General features: G+C 36.3%; 1 protein-coding gene and 1 non-coding gene across 12 annotated transcripts in view; one reads left to right on the plus strand and one right to left on the minus strand.

Moving 5' to 3' along the window:
* Positions 1 to 25,556, minus strand: part of Smyd3 (SET and MYND domain containing 3) — an 877,202-nt gene that overhangs the window by 355,657 nt on the left and 495,989 nt on the right. The gene's annotated exons all lie outside the window — the stretch shown is intronic.
* LOC147823070 (U6 spliceosomal RNA) lies at positions 11,874 to 11,985 on the plus strand. The gene has a single exon (XR_015444613.1). It is a non-coding gene; the product is annotated as a U6 spliceosomal RNA (small nuclear RNA).

A 25,556-nucleotide genomic window follows, 5' to 3' on the forward strand; every position in this document is an offset into this window, starting at 1 on the left:
AAAATGTAATTAAAAACTTATCAACTAAGAAAAGCCTGGGCCATGATGGCTTCACTGCTGAATTCTATAAGACATTTAGAGAGGAACTACTGCCACTACTGTTTAAACTCTTCAATGAAATTGAAAGGGAAGCAATACTCCCAAATTCATTCCTGGAAGCAAGCATCACCTTGATCCCCAAAGCAGAGAAAGACCCAACTGAAAAGGAGAACTATAGGCCAATCTCACTAGTGAACATAGATGCAAAAATCCTTAATAAGATAATGGCAAATAGAATGCAGAAGATCATCAAGAAAATCATACACCCTGATCAAGTGGGATTCATCCCAGGGATGCAGGGATGGTTCAACATGCACAAATCAATCAATGTAATACACTATATCAATAGAGCCAAGGACAAAAACCATATGATTATCTCCATAGACTCAGAAAAAGCATTTGACAAAATCCAACATGCATTTATGATAAAAACCCTACAAAAAATTGGAATAGATAGTCTCTACCTCAAACTGATAGAAGCCATCTATGAAAAACTAACAGCCAATATCATACTAAATGGTCAAAAAATGAAATCCTTCACACTCAAATCAGGAACAAGACAAGGATGTCCACTATCACCACTCTTGTTCAATATAGTTCTGGAAACATTAGCCACAGCAATTAGACAAGAGAAAGAAATAAAAGGAATAAAGATAGGAAACGAAGAAGTCAAACTGTCATTCTTTGCAGATGACATGATACTCTATATAGAAGACCCAAAGAACTACACCAAAAGTCTTCTAGACTTAATAACCAAATTCAGTCAAGTAGCTGGTTACAAGGTCAACACACAAAAATCAATAGCTTTCCTCTACACCAATGACAGACTCAGTGAGAGAGAAATAGGGCAAATAATTCCTTTCACAATAGCATCCAAAAAACTGAAATACCTAGGAATCATCCTAACAAAAGAAATCAAAGACTTCTTCTCTGAAAACTATGGCACTCTGAAAAGAGAGATTGAAAATATCAGAAAATGGACAGACATCCCCTGCTCCTGGGTAGGAAAGATTAATATAGTGAAAATGGCCATACTTCCAAAACTGCTATATAGATTCAATGCAATTCCAATGGAGATCCCAGCAGCACACTTCATAGACCTCAAGAAAACAATCCAAAAATTCATTTGGAACACGAAGAGACTCAGAATAGCAAAAGCAATTCTAGGTAACAGAGACATGGTAGGGGGTATCACAATCCCCAACCTGCAACTCTACTACAAAGCTACTGCGATAAAAACACCATGGTACTGGCAAAGAAACAGACCTGAGGACCAGTGGAACAGATTAGAAGATGCAGAAACAACGCCAGACACACTCAGCCACCTCATCTTCGACAAAGGAGCCAAACACCCTCACTGGAGGAAAGATAGCCTCTTTAATAAATGGTGCTGGAAAAATTGGGCTTCAACTTGCCAAACATTAAAACTAGACCTATATTTCTCACCATGCACTAAACTAAAATCAAAATGGATTAAAGATCTAAATATTAAAATAGAAACTCTGAACCAGTTGGAACAGAGGTTAGGTAGAGCCCTTGAAGACACTGGTGTAGGAAAAGATTTTATGAACAAAACCTCAGTTGCCCGTGAACTAGCACAAACAATCAACAAATGGGATCTCTTCTTATTAAAAGGCTTCTGCACAGCAAGAGAAACCACCAACAGTGTGAAGAGACAACTCACAATGTGGGAAAAAATCTTCACCTGCTCTTCCTCAAAGGTCTACTATCTCGAATCTATAAAGAACTTAAAAAGATCAGACCTCCCAAATTTAAAGACCCAATCCAAAAATGGGCATGTGAAATGAACAGACATTTCTCAGACAAAGAAGTAGAAATAGCAAATAAATACATGAAAAAATGTTCAACATCACTGGTCATTCGAGAGATGCAAATGAAAACAATGCTGAGATTCCACCTAACTCCAGAAAGAATGGCTGCTATCATGAAATCAACCAATAACAAATGCTGGTGGGGCTGTGGGGAAAGAGGAACCCTGCTCCACTGCTGGTGGGAGTGTAGACTGGTGCAACCACTGTGGAAATCAGTATGGAGATACCTCAAAGAACTAGGACTGGAAGTCCCATTTGACCCCACTATTCCACTGCTGGGGATCTTCCCCAAAGAATTAAAAGAATCATACCACAATGATATGTGTGCACCCATGTTCATAGCAGCACAGTTTGTAATAGCTAAAACTTGGAAACAGCCCAAATGCCCATCAACTGGAGACTGGATAAAGAAAATGTGGTTTTTTATAAAATGGAGTACTACTCAGCCATCAAAAATGAGAAATTAGAGACATTTATAGCTAAGTAGATGCACATTGAGGCGATACTCTTAAGTGAAATAAATAGGACACAGATGTGTAAATACCGAATAGTTTCTCTGGTGTGAGAAACTGAAAGTGTAAATAAGGACTAAATGTATAATAGGTAATGTGAAATAGGAAGAAAAGGGGCAAAGGGGAAGGAAGTGGGAGGGCTAGGGGAAAGGACAGAAGGGAATGGGATTAATATGAGAAAATGGAAAAATAGGAACAAAATCTTTGTAAATAGGGAGGAATGGAGGGGTTCAAGGGAGGGCTGGGCAAGGGTGAAAAATAAGAACGAAGAGAGACTATGTAAAGGTGCACATTTCCAATGATGAATGTCATTATATTGTATACCTAAAATGTACCAATGATTAGAATGAATAATTGATAATGCAAAATAGGAAGAAAAGGTCCAAAGGGGTAGGGGTAGTGGGAGGGGCAGGGGAAAGGAAAGAAGGAAAAGGAAAAATGATGAGAAATGGGAAAAATGGAAATAAAGCCTTTGTAAATAGGGAAGGGTGGAGGGCGTGAAGGGAGGGCTAGGAATGGGGAAAAAACAAGAACCAAGATGCATTATGTAAAGGTACAATTCCCAATGAGAAATGTAATTGTGTTGTATACCTACAATGTACCAATAAAAGAATTTAATCCAAAAAAAAAATCTTGATAATAAACTGCTATTTGCTAACAAAAGAAGGAGCAAAGTTTCAGAGCAACTTTTGGAGTCTTATTTATGTGTTTATTAAATATTAAATATTCATATCAGCAACCGAATGAAATATTAACTGAAAAATCCATTATTATTATGGAAATAATTACTAAATATAAACATTATTTCAGGTAAAAAATAAGTTATGAAAGACGCTGATTTCAACATGTTTCACTGCTATGAACACAAAATTAGATCATTTTCATCCTAGCTTCATTGGAGTCTGCAGGAACTAAACTGAAATCAGCTATTTTAATTCAGAAACAATATTTAGGCTGCAGAAAGCAGAGTGGTAACTATCCTTCCTTTGTTTAAAATTTCTAAAAGGAGGAATGTTTCTTGTAAAGGCATAAATTACAAAGCCTCTAAAGTTATACTGAAAAGAATCTTTCAGTCTTGCAGCAATGTACAATTTTGTGGCTGTAATTTTCTCAAACTAATGAAACCATCTTCTTTTTATTGGGAACAAAAGAAAATAAACAAAAAAATTAATAGCTCCATAATAAATGTTCAGGTAATATCACCCTCCTTATCAGGCATGAAGTATTAATAATTAAGTGCTGGTCAGGTACACTGAATGAATACTCTTCTCCCACAGGAGATCGTTCTGTCAAGATGTCACCCAGAAATGACCCTTTAGATTGCAAGAAGAGGCTGCAATTCTCCACGGTGCATCTAATAACCATAAACACTGTTAGAGTTCCAGTAAGCGCCATGATCAGCTCATTCAACTCCCGGGAATGTCTCACTTTCCTCTTCCCCTATCCATATTTTTCCCACAAACACCACAATAATTCTGATGGGATCTGTCTTTTCAAGGGTCATCAGCCACAAAGCGGGCTACTCCATCACTGAAGGCTGTCCAAGCTGAAGGAGAGAGGGCAATCAGACAAAAGAAGGATGGAGCTTTTAGATCCAAGTCCTTGCTCTTCCCTTGATTCCCTTGGCAACCGGTTCCAGCCCCCCGACTTCTCAGCAAAGATGGAATTGTAAAGCTTACTGCCTTTGTATCACAACACTAGAAATCATAATTTGATCCTGTCTACCACAGACTCTGGAATCTTCTTTACTAATATTTGCTTTTCTGCTCTTTTGAAAACAGCCATATACAATTGTATAACCATGAAATCACCTCCTCATTTTTAGTATTTCAACGTAAGGTGAATGCAGAAACTCTCATTTTCCAACCAAACACTGTTATGTGTAAAACTCCACATGATGCAGAACAGTCCTTGACTGGAAAACTTATGGATTTGAAGGGTGAGTCAGATTTGAGATCAAGTCTTAAACTTTACTACTTACTAGCTTTCTAATTTTGGGCAAGGTAGCCAACTCTCCTGGCCTTTACTTTCCTCATCATGATAATGATGATAACATGTATTTTAAAGCAGTGATGGCAAACCTTTTAGAACTTTCAATGATAACAAACAGCTGTAGCATTTGTGCCATAGGTTTCCCACCACTGCTTTAGAGGATCGCTGCAAGTTGTATGCTTTATTAGTTCATTTTGTATTACCACAATGAAATATGTGAAGTCTTTCATATAAATAAAGGAGGTTTATTTAGCTCACAGCATGGCAGAGGTTCTATTGAGGGTCCCCCTTGGTGACATCATTTCATGATGAATGGCAAAGGCTAAAGCAGACATTGCAGGAAGGATCACATCTCGAGACAGGAGGCCAGAGAGGCTGGTGGCCCACAGTCCCTTCTGAGTGCACACTCCAATCGCCTAAGCATTCTTCCTAGGCCCCACATCTAAAGGGTTCCATCAGCTCCCCCACACTGTCACATTAGATATCAAACTTCCAACATCAACAAAAACAAAACCCTGAGGGACAAACCACAACCAAACCACAGCACATACTAAACATGCAACTGCAGTATAACCCACTGATTCCTGGGCATTTACCCCAGAGAAGTGAAAATTTATGTTCCCATAAAATCTGTACATGAATGTTCATAGCAACTATTTCTAATAGCCAAAAACTGGAAGCTACCCAAGTTCCCTTCAGTGAGTGAAAGGTTAAACTGTGGTCCATCTATACCATGGATTACCACTTGGCAATAAGAAAGAAACTATGGAAGCATGCAACAACCAGAGATAAATCTCTGGAGAATTATGCTAACGGATAAAAGCCAATTCCATAAGGTTACACATTACATTTTAAATTTATGCAACATTCTCAAAAAAAACCAAACTACAAAAATGGCACATAAATTAGGGGTTTACAGGTTAAAGAAGGGTTGAGGTAGAAGTGGATTTAATTATAAAAGGGCAACATGAAGGATTCTTGTGGTGGGGAAAAGCATACTTCTTGACTATATCAATATCAATTTTTGGTTTGCTACTGTATTCAAGTTTTGCAAGATGTGACCACCGGAGCTGGGAAGTAGCTCAGTAGCAGAGTGTGTAATTGGCATGTATGAGGCCCCGTGCTTAGCACCTAGGTTTGATCTCCAGCAAGGCTTTTTAAATAAAACTTACCATCGTAGGAAAGTAGATAGAGGATACAGAAATCTCTCTGTATTATTTCTTACAACTGCATATGAATCTGTATCTCAAAATAAAAGGTTTAATTCAAAAAAGTAAAAATAATATGTACTTCAGAAGGTCACTACAACGATTAATATATGGAACTGAGCAACACTAATTATTGAATATGTGGAAAATTATCTAGCACAGTCAGTTCTTGGCAATAAAGAGAGGCTCACTAATGTTCTTTTTTTCCCTCTTAAGGAGTCACACACAAATAGATTGTTGTTTGTGGATCAAATGCAAATGTAACTCCACAATAAGGGATGATTGTAAGACAAACACTTTTTAGCATATAGCTTTTCTGGAAATCTGGACATTGGAGAAATGTGTATTATTTCACACTAGACAGCATCAATCCACATTCTGATGACAAAACTACAAGCTGGATACTGTCAATTTTGTTCATCAAAAATGTGAGTAGCAGAACAGGCTGCAGAGGATTGTGATCCAGTTGGCCAAGAGCCACAGTTGAGTGAGAAGACCAAGGCCAAAAATTAATTAATATGTTCTTTTACCAAAGAAAGAAAATGGAATGGGTAAAACCTGGTCTCATGTTCTCAAGAATTCAGACTTAAAAGAAATGGACTCACACATGAAGATTCAGAGAAAAAGCAGAGAACAGACCATTGATACAACCAAATGTGCAGAAAAGGGAGAGGCGAGTGTGGCCAGTGGTCTGGGTACCTGGCTAGACAGGGTGGTATGGGGCAGAGACAGAGCGGGAGCTACATCTAAGCAAGATACTGCCTCTATGAAGGACTACTTAAATGTGTGGAAAACTGTTGACTAGAGCTCGAGAAGGGAAGACACACGGGGCGGGGGGCACCACAGTGCTCTAGTCTCTAGAACAAAATTAGAAGTAATATCCCTGACAAAATTAACACCCACCCCCTTCCACATCACAGCCTCAGGTTATCGGGTGGCCCTGTTTAAACTCTTAAGTTCTAAATTAGGACCTGAAAGGATCCACATGCCTTTCGAGTCTTTTTCACGCCAAAGTTAATAGGGTAAGCATATCTTTATTTCAGTGATCAAAACCTGGCAATGTGCTATGCTAAAGTCCTATTCCATGGCCATATATTTGAGAAACATGCTTGTAGGATGGCATTTACTATATAACCTGCCATCTTGTTTTAGGCCTTCCAGCTAGACGTGTTCTCTGTAAGCTGCTATTGCTGAGTTGAAGTAATGGAAGGGAAGGAGGGTCACCCCACTCCCACCCCAGCACAGTTCCCAGGATGCCTTCTGTGCCACTCACTAAATGAGCCCTTTGACTGCTTCCAACAGCAGGATGGGATTGTCGTTTCACGAGGTGAACTATTGGCAGACAGATGCATCCAAATCACATTAATTGGAACCTCTTGTCACAGGATAGCAGCATTTCAATTTCTCTGTGGATGCCTGTGTGCTACACATGGTGACTGGCAGGTGTAGGAATCTTCATCTCTGATTGCCTATATTCCCAGTCTACTTTCTTTGCCTCTTTTCCTACTGCAAGCAATTACGGCTAAAAATCAGTTTGCAACATGCGCTCATCCATATTCAGTTCTTTTCAATTGAGGCAAATCTCGCCCAGAAAAAAAAATAATAAAAAGAGATAGATTTGAGAAATCCACATTTGTTCTTATATTTTGATTCTTTGATTGTCAAATGTTTACTTGCTGATAATATACAACTTGCTGCATCTGAAAATAAATATTCAAAAGACACAGCTCCCAAACAACTAAACATGTATCTAAAGTGAAATAAAAGTTTCAATACATCAAACCAATAGATAGAGGCAGCCTCAATTTGTTGAAGGTGCAATGATAGAATATTTAAAAAATATGTACACAGTGTTATTAATGTCAAGAATGTCGAAAAAAAAAAAGATTTAAGAAGTAGTGACACGCACAATGTTAATACTGGATTAAAAACAGTACACCTTCCTCATTGAAGCCTCTACAGCTACCACATCACTCTGGGTCTGCCAATTAGCTTTTCAGATCTTGATTGAGAAAATATTAAAAGTCACAAGTTAAAGACTAGAATTTTGAGATTCCTCTCAATTGAACTTTTAAATGAAAGCCAATTTTGCAATAACTGGTCCATAAAATTCTTACTACTTTTCTTTTAATCAAAATTCAAAAGGCTTAAAAAGATGACTCTCTGGCTGGGGATCTAGCTCAGTGGAGCCACGCCTGCCTCACAAGCACAGGGTTCTGAGTTCAATCCCCAGTATCAAAAAAAAAAAAAAAAACCAAAAGCTGACTCTCCCCTAGTAATCCCCATCTCTAGAAGCATCCAATTTTACCAGTTTGGGGTTATTTTTATGCATATACAAAAATATTTTATGTATTCCTTTTCTTCCTTTTTGAAAATACACAGAGTCATGTACTCCAGAGCATCTTGATGAATTCCAATGAATGGAAGTAATATAATTTATTTTAGTTCCCTGCTCTTGGACATTTAGGTTATTTCCATTCTTTTCCTATTAAAAATGAAAGTTTCAGTAAATAGCTTTATACATATGTCACTTTATATATCTGCCAAAATACCTATAAGGTAAATTCCTGATAATGTAATTGCTGAGTCAAAATATGCCTTCATAATGTTAACATACTGCCTTTAAAACACACACAAACCTACACGTATCTATAAGTACCTGCTTCCCCACACCCTCTGCTTACAGAGTGCTATCAAACATTTTGCTCTTTGCTAAACCAACTGATAAAAAGTGACATTTCAGTATAGTTTTTGTTTGCTCTATCTTACCATGAATTGGGTTGAGAATCTCAACCCAATGGCTATTTCTAATGTGGCTATATCTTTCCATGATTATGTCCTCTATCCTCCCCTACTCCAGCTCTCAATGAATTCTCATGACACCATTTTCTCTCTTTATGGCTTCCATCTCAGGGATTGTAATGGCTTCCTGCTTTTGCTGGTCTCTTGAGTGTCACACCAGCCCTTCTTTGTCCCCCGAATGTGATCCCACCCTTGTAAGTCACCCTTTCATTAACCACAGTTCATTTGGAGAGAACACTCGCTGTTGTTTTGTTTTGTTTTGTTTTGTTGTGATACTAAAATACCAAACCTCTTGCCTATTTTTCTACTGTTGCTTTTTCATATTGATTTGATAGGAGCTCATTATTCATGGTGTAAGAGTTTGCAAACTTTTTTGTAAAGAGCCAGACAGTAAATATTTCCAGCTTTGTGGGTCAAGAGGTTTCTGCTTCAACTACTTATTCTGCTACTGTAGGGCAAATGTAATCACAAACAATATGCAAAAAATGAGTGCGGCTGTGCTCTAGTAAAACCTGACTTATACAAATAGGCAGCAGGCTAGAGGTAGGCTTTGGGCTATCGTTGCCAACTTTGGTTATTAGAGAAAATATCCTTTCTCTGTGATAGGACCTGCAAACATTTTTCTTCCAGTTTAGTTTTTAACTTTTCTTGTAGTGGTTTTGCCATGCAAGCATTTTCATAATTTTTATTTAACATAGTGGAATTTATCTATTTATGAGTTCTGGTTTTTACATTACATTTATAGAACAAAGAGTAAAACCACAAAGAACTCAAGAAAAGAAGATGGTATCTTAAGGTGAATCTGTTAGCCTGAGTCTTTTTAATGAGACTCAGTCTTCTAAGACTTAAATAGTAGAACCTGCTTCTCATATCTTATAAAATCTTCCACAAGAGGCTAAAGCAGCCTGGTTGAAATAGATGTTCCTACTCCTGAGGCATCCCCACACCACCCAATTCTAGACCTTAAAAGCCACTTCTCTCAGGATTCTATAAATTTTAAAAAGTTTTCTACATTATACCCATGTAACAATTCCAAGAATTTTCCATGCTGTCAGGCCTTACCCATTCCCAACAGTATTCTGACACCAGTGATACAGGAACATCTACTATAGGTTCTTTCTTATTAAGGGACCTCTCAGTGCTTCCATTCAGACCCTCATTTCTGCATGATTCTGCTCCAGGGTCTAAAGGCTTACACCTTGAGTTGGAAGTGAATTTAGTTTTTGCTTTCTACAAATATCTTTGTACAAATGTTGTAAGTAGAAACAGCTAGTAAAATAATAATTTAAGTATCATTCAAGTGTTCACCTGAGTTTGATTTTTTAAAGTCATAATTATCTTTGCTTACTTTCTTGTGTGGTGGAGAAGCAGAGTTACAGGTGCAGGCACTAGACAGACTGGAAATTTGGAAGTTTCAGCATAGATTTGTATCCTGAGGAATACACACAGCAATAGGTAACAGTAATTTGAATTTCTTAAGTTATTTTTTAAAAATCTTTTAAATTATGGTTGGTTGCTCTGTCCATAACAAAACACGTGTATTTTTATTTAGACATTCTCTATATAGATGTACATTTCACTTCTATGTTCATCCAGATGTAAGCTATAGATATGGTCAGACATATACCTACTCATTTCATTATACTGCCTATAAAATTCACATTAGAAAATGTATATTTACCAAAGCCAACATAAAGAACCAAAGTGGTTAAAGTAAATGCAGCCTCAGGGGTAAAGAGAGACACAGCTTAATAATAAGTATATCTGAGACTTTGAAATGTGACCATATATTACTATACCTCTGTTCCTCAAAATGATCCTGACAACCTGGTCAAACATTTCATGTCTCCATATACTAACTGATTCAACAAATTCTACCACATCCCTTATATTCAAGAATACCATGTAGAATTAAAAGAGTAGGAGGAACTGGTGGTGGCTGAGTTAGGTTACAAGATGACAAACATCAATTATGTGGTGGTAAAAAGATGAGAACTGTCAAAGGAGAAGCTGTGATAGAGGTTTTTCTCAATGGATTAGGTCATGTTGTAAGGGAGACAAGGTCACAGGTTCAATTCCCTCTTCACCAATTACTTTTATTATATTTCAAAGAAACAGACCAGACCTGGGAGCCCATCAACATCAAAAGAGATAAGAGAAGAAAAAAGTATCTGAGCTCAAATTCATTCCAAGTATTGGCAAGGTAACAACATTAATTCAGGGTGGATGGGTATCATTGACTTAGTATAAATTATTGTTAATGTCCAACATGATTTGAAATCACATAAAATCAAGTAAGATATTTCTACTGAGTAGCACTGAGCTGAATTTTATTCATCCTTATAAGATGCAATAACAAAACAGAAGGAGAATTCGTTTTTCAAAAAGATGTATTTCAATGTTTGGTATCACATACACAATCAGAATACTAACACAAGAAGATTAAAAATGATTTCTTTGATATGAAATTTAATTAACTCCAAGCAGAGGGGTTAAAGAAACAGGAAAACTGTTGGGAATAAAGCTTCCTGGCATTCACACCTCACTATCACAGCTCATTCAAAAACCACCTTTTTATGCTTCACAATCATCAGTCTAAGAAATGCTATCACTTATCTTTTTCTCACAAAATATAAACTTGGGGGTTAAAGTGGCACTGACCTAGTGTTTCACTTCTCTTAGACAAAAATATTCCAATAAAACTGACTCTTCCCTCTGAACACTGCTTTCTGATAGGAGTTTGCCAAATTAATCCAAAATCTTGCTCCAAAAAGAAAAACAATCTGCACTCAGCCACATTAGGATAAATCCTTCTGGTATCAAGGTTTTCCTTGGGGATTGTATTAAACCACCTCCTCAGAACTTCCCAGTCCTGACAGGCTGGAATGGAGACATAGAGGAAGAAGAGCCCAGCTCCTGAGGCTCCTCTCCTGTTCCTTGCACAACCCCCAACAAGCATCTATATAACTTTATAAAAATAAGAACCAAGTTACATCATGTAAAGTACAAGATCCCAATGACGAATGTAACTGTATTGTATACCTAAAATGTACCAATAAACTAATGGAAAAAAAATCACTTGCTGAGCTCCTGTACCTTCTTTCATTTGAGAATATTTTGAAAACTCCTATACTCTGATTTTTAAGTTTGTACAGAATTCTAAAATTTTGTGATCTATACTTCACTGACTTTATGGCATCTTAATATTTTCTGCTTGGATTTTGTTGTAAAATATTGCACACATGGCAGAAAACTAGAAGACAGATGGCTGTGTTTTTCAATCTCTGATGTATAATTTCTGAAAAATTCCACGGCAGAACAAAGATAGATACACCTATCATTCTTAGAGTGGAAATAAACTCTTTAGAGTCCAAGCAAAGTAAAAAAATTTGATACTACTCACTTCTCTCTTCCCAAATGTAGTTTTCAAGTGGGGGAATCAATAGGAAATTCACCAGAATATAATCATAATTCAAGAAACATAAGCTTTGCTCAGGTTAGCAGCACATGTACTAAAATTGGAACAATATAGTACAGAGAAGATTTGCATGGCCACTGCACAAAGAAGACTCATAACTTTGTAGAGTATTTCATATTTTTGTTACAGTTAGGAGCAAAAAGTTCTGTGGTCCTATTATATGATACTGTTAACTACAGCAAACAATAATGAACTGAACATTTCAAAATGCTGGAAGAAAGCATAAAGAAATGCTCCATAAAGAAATGATAAATATTTGAGGAGATAGGATTAACCTAATTTATATGTTATACTACATATATCAAAACACCACATTTTATCCCATTAATACATATAATTTTAATATTTTAGCATTTAAGAGTCCATCTATTCCATGGATTAACTCTACGTCATTCACTACCTTTCATATCTAAAACTGGCAAAAAGAATCAAAAATATTTATGAAAATTCTGATAATCTATATAAAAGCTCATAATCTACCAAAGTCTCACCATGCATTGCTGCCATTCGATTAAACAAATACTGTATTTTCTGAACACATACTATGTAAAGCATTACAAAAGGAAATCAATTAAGACACTAATTCTAAACACAAAATGCTTGAACAGCACTATTTATATTCAGAAAGGCCCAAAAGTACTGTACATATTTAAACTCTATCTTGGGAATCAATACTACGAAAGCAAGATGATATTTTAATATGGAGGAGTGACCTGAAACAGGGAACAACTCAATGAGATACATGTGCAACTTTTAGTCTTTGGACAGATATTGGGACAAAAAATAAACATGTAAGTTCTCCTGCAGGAACAGGCTTATAGTAAAGAATCTGGACCGACTTGGAATGAGATACTGGATGATAATTTGATAAATGCTGTTTACCTTTAAAATGTGATTAAACAGCATTTATAATGAACATGCTTAGAAAATGATGAATAATACATCCTATGTGCAGGAAAGGATAACAGAAAGTGATTGTCTGAAGGGGTAGCTTTTTGCTGGAAGCTGTCCAAAGCCATTTCAGTGTGTTTTCTCCTTTCTCATGAACACTGGGGTCAGAACTCTGCCAGAGGCAAAAATCTGAGTGCTGAAAGTAGACTTCAGAATGATTCCCACCAACAATTCCTAGGACCACCTTGTGAAAGAAAAGCCCATGAACACTCATTCATAGTCAGGATGAACTATTACTGCTAAGGTGTCTTTAGGTGGCTCCTGCTGAGAAAGAGCAGGCTTTCCTGATATGCTTTGTTTTTATCCCAGACCTCAAGGAGGTTCTCTTGCAACTTGTTTAGTCTAAGACTTCTATTTTTACAATGGAAAGAAATGATTCTGCAAAATAACATATATTTCAGTTTTCTTCTAATAGTTTCATAAATAATTATAGACAGATTTAATTTGAATGACTAAATATTCATTTTTCTAAATTAAGGGAAGTTCATTATGGAAAAAATTCATTACTAGTTCTTAGTATAAATTATAATGACTCATGGGCCAATTAATTGAAAATAATTTAAACAAGTCTATATCCATGCATACTAACCTACATGTTCTGTATGAATACACTGGTGTTCATACTACAATAAAAATTAGGACTCCACATAAAATAGATATTATGTGATGTCTATTTTACCTCCAGAGAAATGTATATACAAACAGTAAATGATGATGTCAGTATAAAGAACCTCATATAAATGAGTGATATGGGGCCAAAATTTTATAGGTGCATAAAGGCAGAACTAATTTAGAGAAAAGCAAGGCTCTGTCTTATGCTTGATAGAGATGCTAGAGGTCAGTGGTCACTGAGGAAAAAATACATGTGAACTAAATTCCAGCCCTCTTTACTAGAATACAATTTTATGACGCACTCTATTATACTCAAGACTGCAGAAGAGAAGTAATGAGGTCCCATATGTATACAACAAATTAGGTCAGTAAATAAGTCTGGTAAAAACATGAAGAAAAGATGAGAACTTCTCAAATATGATAAAGATAATTTAGTAAAATTCAATAGCAAATACATATAATGCTAAGTGGTGAAATGTTGAATCCAATTTTATTAAAATTAGACAGGGTGACTTCATTAACTCTTAAAATATTGCTTTCAAGGCTCTGCCTATTGTAAGAAAAAATATATATATAAATATATATGTTTCGTATGTATACACATATATTACCAAGTGTCTTTACTTGCAGATAATACAGTATACTTTGAAAACCCACCTGTAATAGAAATGCTAAAACTAATAAGAGAATTTTTTCAGATGCATAGATGCATGATACAGAAACAATTTAATTTTTTTCTATACTGGAAATAAAGAGAAGTTCAAATGAAAAATATTTTATAAATAGAAGCATACATCATATGATACATATGATACATACAAATTAACAACAAATAACCTCAATATAAAAAATCAGAATATTTTACTGAAGGACATAAAAATACAATGTATGAACTAGACAAACATATTTTTTTTTTTTTTTGGTACCGGGGATCGAACTCGGGTCCTTGCGCTTGCCCAGCAGGCGGCAAAACCACTGAGCTAAATCCCCAGCCCCAAACATGTATTCTTAAAGAGAAGGCTATTCTCTTAAAACATCAAGCTCTCTGAGGTTAATATACTCCAATAGGATCCAGTGGTGTTTTTCTTTCTTTTTAATTTTGGTAAATAATTTTAAAGTAATTTTATTTGGGATAATATTCATATAAAAGAATAGTTAAGAAAATGATTTTTAAAAAGAATCTTGAGGATAAAAATATTTTACCAAATACCAAACTTACTATAAACTATTTGGAGAATAATGGAAAAAAAGAAAAATGAAAACAAAGATTCTGGCACAGCAACAGACAAGAACAATTAACTAGATAGCACAGGAACAAAAGCCAAATGCTTATCAAAACATATATTTCAAACACAAGTTTTCAGTTGAGTAGAGAGATGACAAATTATATAATAAAAAGCTACTGGCATAAGCATACCTCCAGCCCGGTGGGTGTGGGGGTGACTAGACTACATTACATCAAGGCATATACAAAAATAATTTCTAGATAAAGATTTCAATTTTAAAAATTAATAAATATTAGAAAAATCTGAAAATATTTCTATACCCTTGATATAAACAAGGATTCCCAAGATAGGACATCCATGTGCCATTAGAAAGGCCTTACACAGTCATGTTTCAGTGTAAAAATTTGGTATTTTTAATAATTAATGTCAAAAGACTGATGATATCCTAAGGAAAAAAAATCTTTAAAACATTTGACCTATGAGTCAATGTTACTAAGAAAACTTACAAATTGATAAGAAAAAGACTAAAAATTCCATATAAAAATGAACAAAAGCATGACATACATGATCCACAGAAGAGGAAACCCAACAACCAGTAAGTATATAAGGATATCTTCAACCTCAGGAAAATGCAAAATTAAATCTGATAACACTATTTACCAAGTCGACCAGAAAATATTTCATTGATAAGATACACTACAGGTGAAATTAAAATCCTTTACAAGCTATATTTAGGTGAGAGGAACCTAGCAATATCTTTTAAAATATAAAATCCATATAGCCTTTGAACAAAAGAAAATCTTAGGCTGGACATGGTGGCACAATGCCTGAAGTCCTAAGTACTCAGGAGGCTGAGGGAGAAGGATCACAACTCTGAGGGCAGGCTGGGCAATTCAATGAGACTCTGTCTCAAAATAAAAGGTTCAAGACATAGCTCAATATTTCAGTCACCAGTATTGGGTGATGGCAGTGGGGTTCCTACCTCAAGTGACCTTTTGAATTAAAATAAAAGTACCAAAGGACACTTTGGATCTAAAATGGCCTCCAAAGGCTCATATGTTCAGAAGTGGGGCTTTTGTATGGTGACTGGGTCATGAGAGCTCTCCCTCTGTTTCCTGGCTGCCATGAGGAAAGCAGTTTGCCCTACCATACGCTTGCTGGCGTGATGTCCTGCCTCACCATGGGCTCAGAAGTGACAGACCCAAGTGACCATGACTGAAACATCTGAAACTATGAGCCAAAATAAAACTTTCCCTCTTCAAGTTGATTTTCTCAAATATTTTTGTAACAGACACATTTGTCTACTGTAGCAATATTTTAGTAAACAAGTAAAAACTCTCAGAATATTTATTAAGGCATGCAAGTGTGAATGTATTGATTACTATAATTATACAGAATATAATGAATAAATTATCCTTTTTTAAAAAAAAAAAAGTATTGTATTAACTTCATTCCAATGGGATGTGATATAGTATAAGAGTTTATAAAAACTCCAGAATTTGGGAACCTGACAGCCTGTTCCAAATCCTACCTTTACTACTTAGTAACCTAAGAAACTTTAGTAGCTTAACTTCCCTGGACCTTGGTTTCCTCACCAGAAAAACAGGGCTAATAATATTGTTACTTCCTCATTGCTCAGACAATTAACCTGACACCCAAAGTTAACGGAGGAAAGGTTTATTTTAGCACACAGTTTTTTAGAGGTCTCAATCCACAGTTGACTAGCTCCAAGGCAGAGGAGCATGGCAGAGGGGAAACAGTCCATGGCAGGGCAGGCAGAAAGCAGCAAAGCAACAGAATTGAGCCTCTCTTTCCTTTTTATTCCATTCAGGCTATAAGCCTATTGATTTGTACCACCTACACCCAGGGTAGGCTTTCTCATTATCCACATCCAGAACTGTGCTAAACCAGTGTACTAATTTAGTTAGCACACATCCTTAATCTATATTCACATACCCTAGATCCAGCTACCTCTAAAAAGTCCCACCTATGAACACGTGAGGTTTCTTTTTGGGGGGGGGGGACCTAGATAAAAGCCTTAACAATATCTATTTCACAAGGTTATTGTAATAGTCAAATTAGATAATGGATCTAAAACAAAATATATGCTTTTTAAATTTAAGTTCAAGAAAATCAAGTTACAAAGTCCTATCTACGGAGATCCCATTTGCAAGATAATATCAATCTGGGCTTATTTACTGTTACCTGAACAAACCTACACATTGTCTACTTGTGATAAGTTCTGCCCAACTATGAGGTGACAGTGATTCCTTAAGTGGACTACATTGAGTTTAGATGTGGCACATAGTGAAAGGATTGGCCAGTTGGTATTAAGAGGAGAATACAGCAGGTGAGCAGCATACTATGCAGATGGCCTAAGAGACTGAGAGGCAATGATAAAGAAGCGGGAGAGGCATGGAGAAGAGGGGACAGAGAAACTGTGCAAGTATGCATGAGCAAACACATGAACATGAGCTCACCTGGTGGCCCGCAAAGAGGCCAGTTCTAGTTGCTGGCCTCTGGAATCCTGATAATAAATTACCCTTTTCTATGTGTGTGTGGTGGCTTCAGTGAGTGTTCTACTTGCAGAGTTTAATAAGCACCCAGTATGTACTTAATAAAAGTCAACTGAACTAGACTAAGATTCTACCTGTTCTGTTAATTGGAAACCAAATTAGCATTTCAAACTAAAACAGGAAAAAGACATAAAATCACATTATAAATTACCATTTTCTAATACTATATAAGTCAGCCTCTGAGATTTCTCTAATACTTAATTCAATGACTCAAAACCTTCAGAGGAGTTAAGCACTGCATAATCTACTTTATCACCACTTAAATATCTCATAATAAATATTGGCCTCAATCAAGAAAAACTACAGTATATGAATTTTTAGAAAAAAGTAGTAAATATTGGACAAAGCAAAATAGAAGCTGTTATATTGATGAGAAAACCAATTTAATATTATTCAGAGAGTGAGTAGTGAACACATTAATATAATCCATAAGCAGCCCTTCACAAAATGCATACAGGTTAAAACTATAAACAAGACAGTGTTCTTTTCACTTCTAAATGGAAGATCAGAGGTTCATTTGGGTCTTCATTAAACCCATGTCTAGAATTTTTCAATCTTTAAGAGAACCATCCCAAAACCCTTAAGTAGTAGACCTATACTGATCTCTAGCAAGGTAGACTCAGTATCACATACACACACACTTATGCATGTGTGCGCTCATGCACATCCACACACATTCACAGATAATTTTAGCTAACAATGAATTCAAAGAGCCTCAATATGTGATAATTTGTTAAGATACAGCTGCCAGATAATTAGGAGGAGGGCATTGTCCATGGGACAATGCATGAAGGTCTCAAAGCCAGACCAGATGGATTGGAAGTTCACCTGGAATATCTAAGGTAGTCAGTCTTCCGAGAAAAACAATTATAATCTCTATCAAGGAAAGAAGCAAAAGCATACAAATGAAGAAGTGGTTCTGTCAGGTCCACTGTGCACAGAGTCGCAAAAAGCAACAGGAATTCCTAGGCTAGGCATGACAAATATCAGGGGTTAAGGGGTACAAAGAGAATAAAGTGGGTCTTCTAACCAATTTAGAATTAAAATTCTGAACACTGAGATGTTGCAGGGACTTTGTTTTTGTTTTTTGGGGTTTTTTTTTTGGTACCGAGGATCGAACTCGGGACCTTGCACTTGTGAGGCAGAAGATGGAACCACTGAGCTAAACCCCCAGCCCTGTTGCAGGAACTTTGTTATGTGGTGCCAGTGGTAGTGTGAGTGCATGTGTGTGTGTGCATATGTTTGTGATTATAGATGTACACACAAATGGTCACAAACTGGAAGGTTAAGTGAGAGGGAGTAGGATTTTTGGCTTAAAGGAGGTGGTTTAATATGACAGGGATGGGAGTCACACAGAAGTTGGCCACCATCTAAAACAGAGTGAAAATACTCTCAAATCTTTATAGTCATGAAACTAAAACTAACTTGAGTCACTTTCAAGTCAATTTCTAGTTACATATTTTTCCCTGACTTTGGAAAAATTTAGCAATTAAACTGAAGGCCATAAAACTAATTTTCTACAACCCCCCCCCAAAAAAGCAAGGAAAATGTAATTTTATCTCTTTGACCTAGATTATACCAATTACTTTAGATGCTTTATTTCCCATGTGTATCAAAATGTTCAAATGATACATAGCCTTCTAAGAAGAATACACATCATTCCAAAATGGTAACTCTCTCTAAACAACAAACTTCTTTTATTAATCACAATGAACACTGTATGCTCACAAAAAAAAGAGCAAAATGGGAAGCAAGAACTTTCCAAAAATAAATGGCCAACTAAATCAAAAAGGAAATTTGAATTTTTTTCATCAGCACTGCTGGCAAGATCACAAAATTTAAAAGACCCAGATGATTCTGCATAAATATAACTCATCATCTTTCTTATAAAAAGTCCAGCTTTAATGAAGTCCATAATGATCTGGATAAAATACATTTAATTAGATTAAAAACTGCAACATAAAACAGCTGCACCATGCCTTTTAACATTTTCTTCTCTGAAGATCAGAGGATTCAAAAGGGTTATAAAACAGCCCATTCATTTTTCTTGTCTTTTAAAAGGAGGAGGAAAGAATGATTAGACACAACTAAGGCTCCAGACAACTTTTACCGAGTGAAATCCAAATCTGCCATATTGTGAAACCTCACAGACAGGGTATGATGATGGTGTCAGGTGACCAACACATCAATAGGATGGCATGTGATTACACAACTTTGGGGAATTCTAATAATTTCCTGTGTGATGCTGATAGTACAAGACATATTTTACGCTTGATGCTATCTAGATAAGACAGAGAGAAAAAAATCAAAGTTAATTAAAATGCATTTCAGAGATAATCCTAACATGATTTTCTAATAAAAAGGAAGTCCACTGTGAGTCTGAGATGGGGAGGTAAAGATCACTCTGTTTACCCATGGCTATATCTACCCACTCAGATGGTTCATGTATTTAATTTTGTTTGTGGGAGACCAGAGGTGAGAAACAGGCATGCAACAATTGCTAAGAATTTCTTCAAATATTTATCCACAGAATTCTCAAATATATTATCTTGAGTACTAGAAATTAAGGGCATGGCCTCTGGAGTGCACAGATTTCTTATGAATCCTGATTGCAACATTTATTAGCCCATGACTCTCAACTGCCATATCTGAACAAGGCAAAAATAATACATGTTCATAGGAAAATTATGCGAAGTTATATGCAAAGCATTTTAGACTTTGCTTGGCCTAGAGTAGGTGTTTCATAAGTTAAATTACAAACAAAAGAGACAAGTATATTTTAAAGAATTAATATTGCTAAATAAATGAAAAATACAGGATGTTCATAAATTGGAAGATTCAATATTAAGATGCCAAATCTCCCTTAAGTTATTTATATTCAATATCACTTCAATCAAAATAAAAGCATGTTTTCAAAAAAGCTAACAAGTTGATTTTAAAAGTTATATGGAAAGGTAAACGACCTAAAATAGCCAAATCAATTTAAAAAAACAACAAGGTTACAGGCATTCACAATCTGATTTTGAGACTTACTAAAAAACCACACTAATCAAGATAGTGTGGCACTGGAGAAAGGATACAATACAGATTTCAGAAATAAATCCATACAAATGTGGTGAACTGATTTCAAACAAACTTGCAAAGGGTAAGGAAAATCTCTTCAAGAGATGACGTGCAAACAACTGGATATCTGAATGGTAAATGAGAATCTGTTCTTATCTCACACCATATTCAAAGGATGTTAAAATGGATCATCTAAATGTAAGTTAAAATATAAAATGCCAAAAGGAAAATCTCTGAGGCTTTTTGTAAGAAAAGTAATCTTAAATAATAAAACAAAGAAAAAAATTATAAAACAGAGGAAGGCAGATGGGTAGCCTGATGGGAGGGACAGGGGACAAGCAAGATGGCACAGACTACTAGAAGGAAAGTCTGTTATTAGGATGGCAGTGAAGTTAGGAAATTACTATTATGGACAAGGCTACCCAAAGAAGCCTCACTGAATTGGCATGGCTGTTTGCTGCTCAACTATGATCTGCACCAATAAACGGAAATCTATTGCCCTCACAGAGCCAGTGCTGCAGAGATGACCAAGCACAACAGCAATGACTCCATTAAATTCTTATGCTCCATCTGTCCCAACAAAAGGTCTGAGTACAGTAAGAAGATGTAGCAGTTCGATGTAATGAGGACTATCTAATATTCGATAGCCTATTTAAATTCTGATAGTTGTCTATTGATAGCTCTGTGGCAAGTGCTATGAAACTTAATAAGCAGCAGATGGACATCAGTGTGAAAAGAAGTCAGAGGCACCTGGCTTCTGTTACATCAACAATAACCTCATGGCCATTCATGCTAAATTACCACCAGAGGCTACTGCGTATGACATTGATATTCAAAGTGGCAGTGGTGTAGAGGATGCCTTCTATACCACAGACTAGGTCCTAATTGTGTCCTTCCATACATATAGAGAACAATTCCCAGGAACTGGGGACCTACATGATACTCAGGCTGGGAAAGGTAAGAATTATACTGTTAACTCCCTGCTCCAAGATGGGACTGATGATGAATCCTATGAGGCAATTTTCAAGCTGGTAATGACCAAGGTAATGGAGATGTTCATCTACTCAGTCTAGTGTGATGGTCTTACTGACTCAGATTCCCTGTCTGGAGACTGTTAGGTCACTTAAATCTGATGAAAAGGCATGCCATCCATGTGTGCAGAATGTGTCAAGAGCTTCAACTTGTGTAGGCTGACACTGGGAGGAGGTGGTTACACCATTCATGATGTCACATATGATAGCTGTGCCCATGGACATACAGATCCCTAATGACCTTCCCTACAATGGAGTCTTCAAATACTCTGAATCTGGCTGGGCTTGGTGGCTCACGCCTGTAGTTCCAGCACTCAGGAGGCTGTGGCAGAAGGATGGCTGCGAACTACATAGCAAGATTGTCTCAAAAAAAAAAAAAATACTCTGAACCAAATTTCAAGCTTCATGCCAGACCTTCCAGTATGGACCAGGACATTAATGGAGATCAAACAGGAGCTGCTTGAGAACCTGAGGATGCTGCCCCATATGCAGCTAGGGTCCAAATACAGACTGTATCTAAGGACGGTATATCAGAGGAAAGTGGTGATGAGAACACAAGTGACTCTGGCAAGCACATCTCAGTCTGTTTCTCTAACAAACAAACTACCTGTGACGAAGAGTTCTCAGACTCTGATGAGAAGGAAGAGGTTGGCTTCTAGAACTCTTCCATCTTCAAGAAAACCAAGCTAGTCAAGAAGAATGAAAAAAAAGAAAGAAAGAAAGAAAAGGAAGAAGTCTCAAATGAAGAGCAAGCTAAGGATGAGAAGCTAGAAACCAAAGAGGTCAAAGAGGAGGTCAAAATGGCCTCAACAGATCACCCAGCTCCGACTTCTTGTCAAGTTCCCCACACTTCTCCTCCAACCCCTCAGTTTATATTCTTGTTTATCTTTGTCTTTATGTAAAAATAAATTAAACATAAATATCCTCAGCAACTAGACAGGAACCAGAGCCCTCAGACCAGAAGAGCTATGCTAAGTAAACCACTGTAGTAGCTGCCTGGTCCTAAGGAAACATCAGCCATTTTTATCTTAAGTTTTTACATTTTTTTGATGCTGCAGATTGAACCAGGGCCTCATGAGTACTAGGCACATGCTCTACCAGTGAGCCACACCCTCATCCCCTACCAATTTTAGATTGGTTCTATTCTCATACATTCCTACTGGTCTCAAGTGAGCCAAGGAAGTAATACTGCCTGCCCTGCACAGATACATTCAGTGGTCTAGTTTCCTCTTTGAAATATATTATTTCCTTTTCGTGAGACTGTAATAAAATGGTACATTTCTTTAAATCAGATAAATGAATCATAAAAGGGAAAAATTGATAACTTGGACTTTATCCAAATTCAAAATTTTGATCTTCAAAATGCACCATTAAGAAAATAAAAAAGCATGTCACAGGAGAAAATATGTGCAATGTACTAGTTACATAAAGAATGCTTATAATTCAATATTATGAAGGCAAATGACTCAAAATAAAATAGGCAAAAGATTTTTTTAAATCCCTCTCTAAAGAAAATATACAAATGGCAAAAACATACATAAAATGAGCAATGGTACTAACCAGAGAGATGCAAAACCACAATGAAAAAGGGGTTATAAATCTATTAGAATGGCTAATATTTAAAACAATATCAAATGTTGGCAAAGATGCAGAGAAACTGAAACTTTCACAACCTCTCACTAGTGAGAATATAAAATGGTCCAACTATTTTAGAAATTAGCTGGGTACTTTTTTTTATAAAGTTAAATATAAACATTTTACCATATAACCTAGACCCTCTGCCCCTACATATTTTCCTAAAAGAAAGGCAATCATATGCCCATACAAAGATTCATGTATAAATATCCATGGTAAGTGTGCATCAACAGATAAATTGACAAACTACTAACATCTATAGAATGAAACACTATTCTGCAATAGAAGTGAATTATTGATAGACCCCAAACCAGAGATATGTCTCAAGAACATCACGCTAAATGAAAAAGTTGAATATAAAGGTATATACTCAGTTCACTTATGTAAATGCAAATTGGTATATAGAGGCAAAGAAGATCAGTAATGGCTAGGCCAGGGAGGAAAAGATGGACTGAAAAAGGGCACAAGTAGAGAGACAGAGATGTTTCCCCTTGTCTGTGATTTCACCTTCTGTCATTTTGGTCACCTGCAGTCAACTGCAATCCAAAAATATTAACTGGAAAATTCCAGACATTAATAATCCACAAGGTTTAAACTGCCCACAATTCCAAGTAGCGTGGTGAAATGCCACACTGTCCAGCGGTGCCCAAAGGTCACCCCTTTGTTTAGTGCTGTATGGCCTGCCTACTTGTCAATAGTAGCAGTTTGGGGTTATAATATCATAGTGCTTATATTCAAGTGACGTTTGTTTTCCCTAACAATATTTCCAAAGGGCAAGAGTGCTTAGTGATGCTAGCAATTTCCATAAAGAAGCCACAAAGTGGAAAGGTGAATGTACAGTAAGATATTTTAAGGGAGAAATAGACCACATATACTTAACTTTTATTTAAGTAAACTGTTATAATTGTTCTATTTATTATTATTATTATTAATGTCTTAGTTTCTCATTGTGCCTAATTTATAAATTACACCTTACTCGGGTATGTATAGAAAACAACATAGCATAGAGCCTCCACTTCAGGCATCCACTGGGCTTCATGGTAATTATCCTCTAGGGATGAGGAGGAACTAATGCATGTAAGTGGATATTATTATGCATGTGAAAATAATTTCAACATCAGCAATCAAGAGAAATAAAAATCAAAACCACAATATAATACCACTTTACACCCAATAGGATAAGAATTACTTTTATTAAAGTCTCAGAAAACAAGAAATGTTAGTAATGATGTAGAGAAACTACCATCATCATGCATTGCTGGTGAGAATCTAAAATGGTTCAGATATTATTGAAAACAGTCTAGCCTAAAACCTTAAACACTGTCCCTAAAAAATAAATAGAGAATTACTACATGATCCAGTAATTCCACTTTGGGATACATAACCAAGAGAAGAACTGAAAGCAGGATCTTAAACTCACACCAACATACAAATATTTGTAACAGCAGTATTCACAATAGCCAAAAGATAGAAATATTATCTAACAACATACATATACAATGGAATATTATTCAGTCTTCAGAAAGAAAGAACTTGTGATATTTACTCTAATGATGAACTGTGAAGACTTTATGCTTAGAAACCAGACACAAAAGATCAAAAATTACATGATTCCACCTATATGAGCTACCTAGATTAGTCAAAGTCATAGAGACGAAAAGTCAAATGGGGGTTGCTAGAGAATGGGAGGAGGAGGAATAGGGAGTTATTAATTAATGGGTTCGGTTTCCCTTTCAAATGTTATAAAAGTTCTGTATATGGATGAAAGTGATGGTTACACAACAATACGAATGTACATAACGCTACTGAGTTGTACACTGAAAAATGTTAAAATTGTAAGTGTCATAAATATTTTACCATGATAAAAAATAGTACAAATCCAGGCAGGGTGATACACTCCTATAGTTTTAACTAATTGAGAGACTCAGGCAGGAGGGTCACTAGGCCCCAGGGATTCAGGGGCAGCCTGAGAAGCACAGCAAGGCCCGGTCTCAAATTCTAAAAAGAAGAAGAAGAAGATGGAAAAGGAGGAAGAGGAAGAGAAGGGGGGGGGGAGAACAAGAAGAAGAGGAGGGGGAAGGGAGGAGGAGAAGGAGGAGGGTGAGGAGAAGGACAAGGAGGAGGGGAAGAAGTATAAAGTAACAGGCAGCAAAAGGACTCTTCTGAGAGCCATGCAAATGTGCTGCATTGTGACTGTGGCTGTGGTTCATGGGTGCATAAAACTGTCAAAACTCATCAAATAAAATAGATTCATTTAATTGTATAAAATTATTGCTCAATAAAGTTGATGAAGGCAAAAAAAGATACCAGCAAATTAGCAAGAATATAATTTATGCCTCTCCTTCTTCCATTCCCACATTTTGTTCTACCAATCTTCCTAGCTTGCTTTTCCATGGGAAACAGGAGGGGAATAAAAAAGTAAAGTGGAGAAAAATCCATTCATTCAATAAGTATTTAGAAAACATCCATTTCATCTGCTGCTCCACTGCACCGTTACAAGCATAAGGATGGGAAAACTGCTTTGGCACACTGAAGTGATTTATCTGGGTCACACAGAGAGTAAATGCTAAAGCTCAACGTGCAACCACTGCACGTGAAT

The sequence above is a fragment of the Heterocephalus glaber genome, unplaced genomic scaffold, assembly GCF_053883595.1.
Source record: "Heterocephalus glaber isolate CG9 unplaced genomic scaffold, H.glaber_assembly_v1.0 deba00001600, whole genome shotgun sequence".
In the NCBI taxonomy this organism is placed as follows: domain Eukaryota; kingdom Metazoa; phylum Chordata; class Mammalia; order Rodentia; family Bathyergidae; genus Heterocephalus; species Heterocephalus glaber.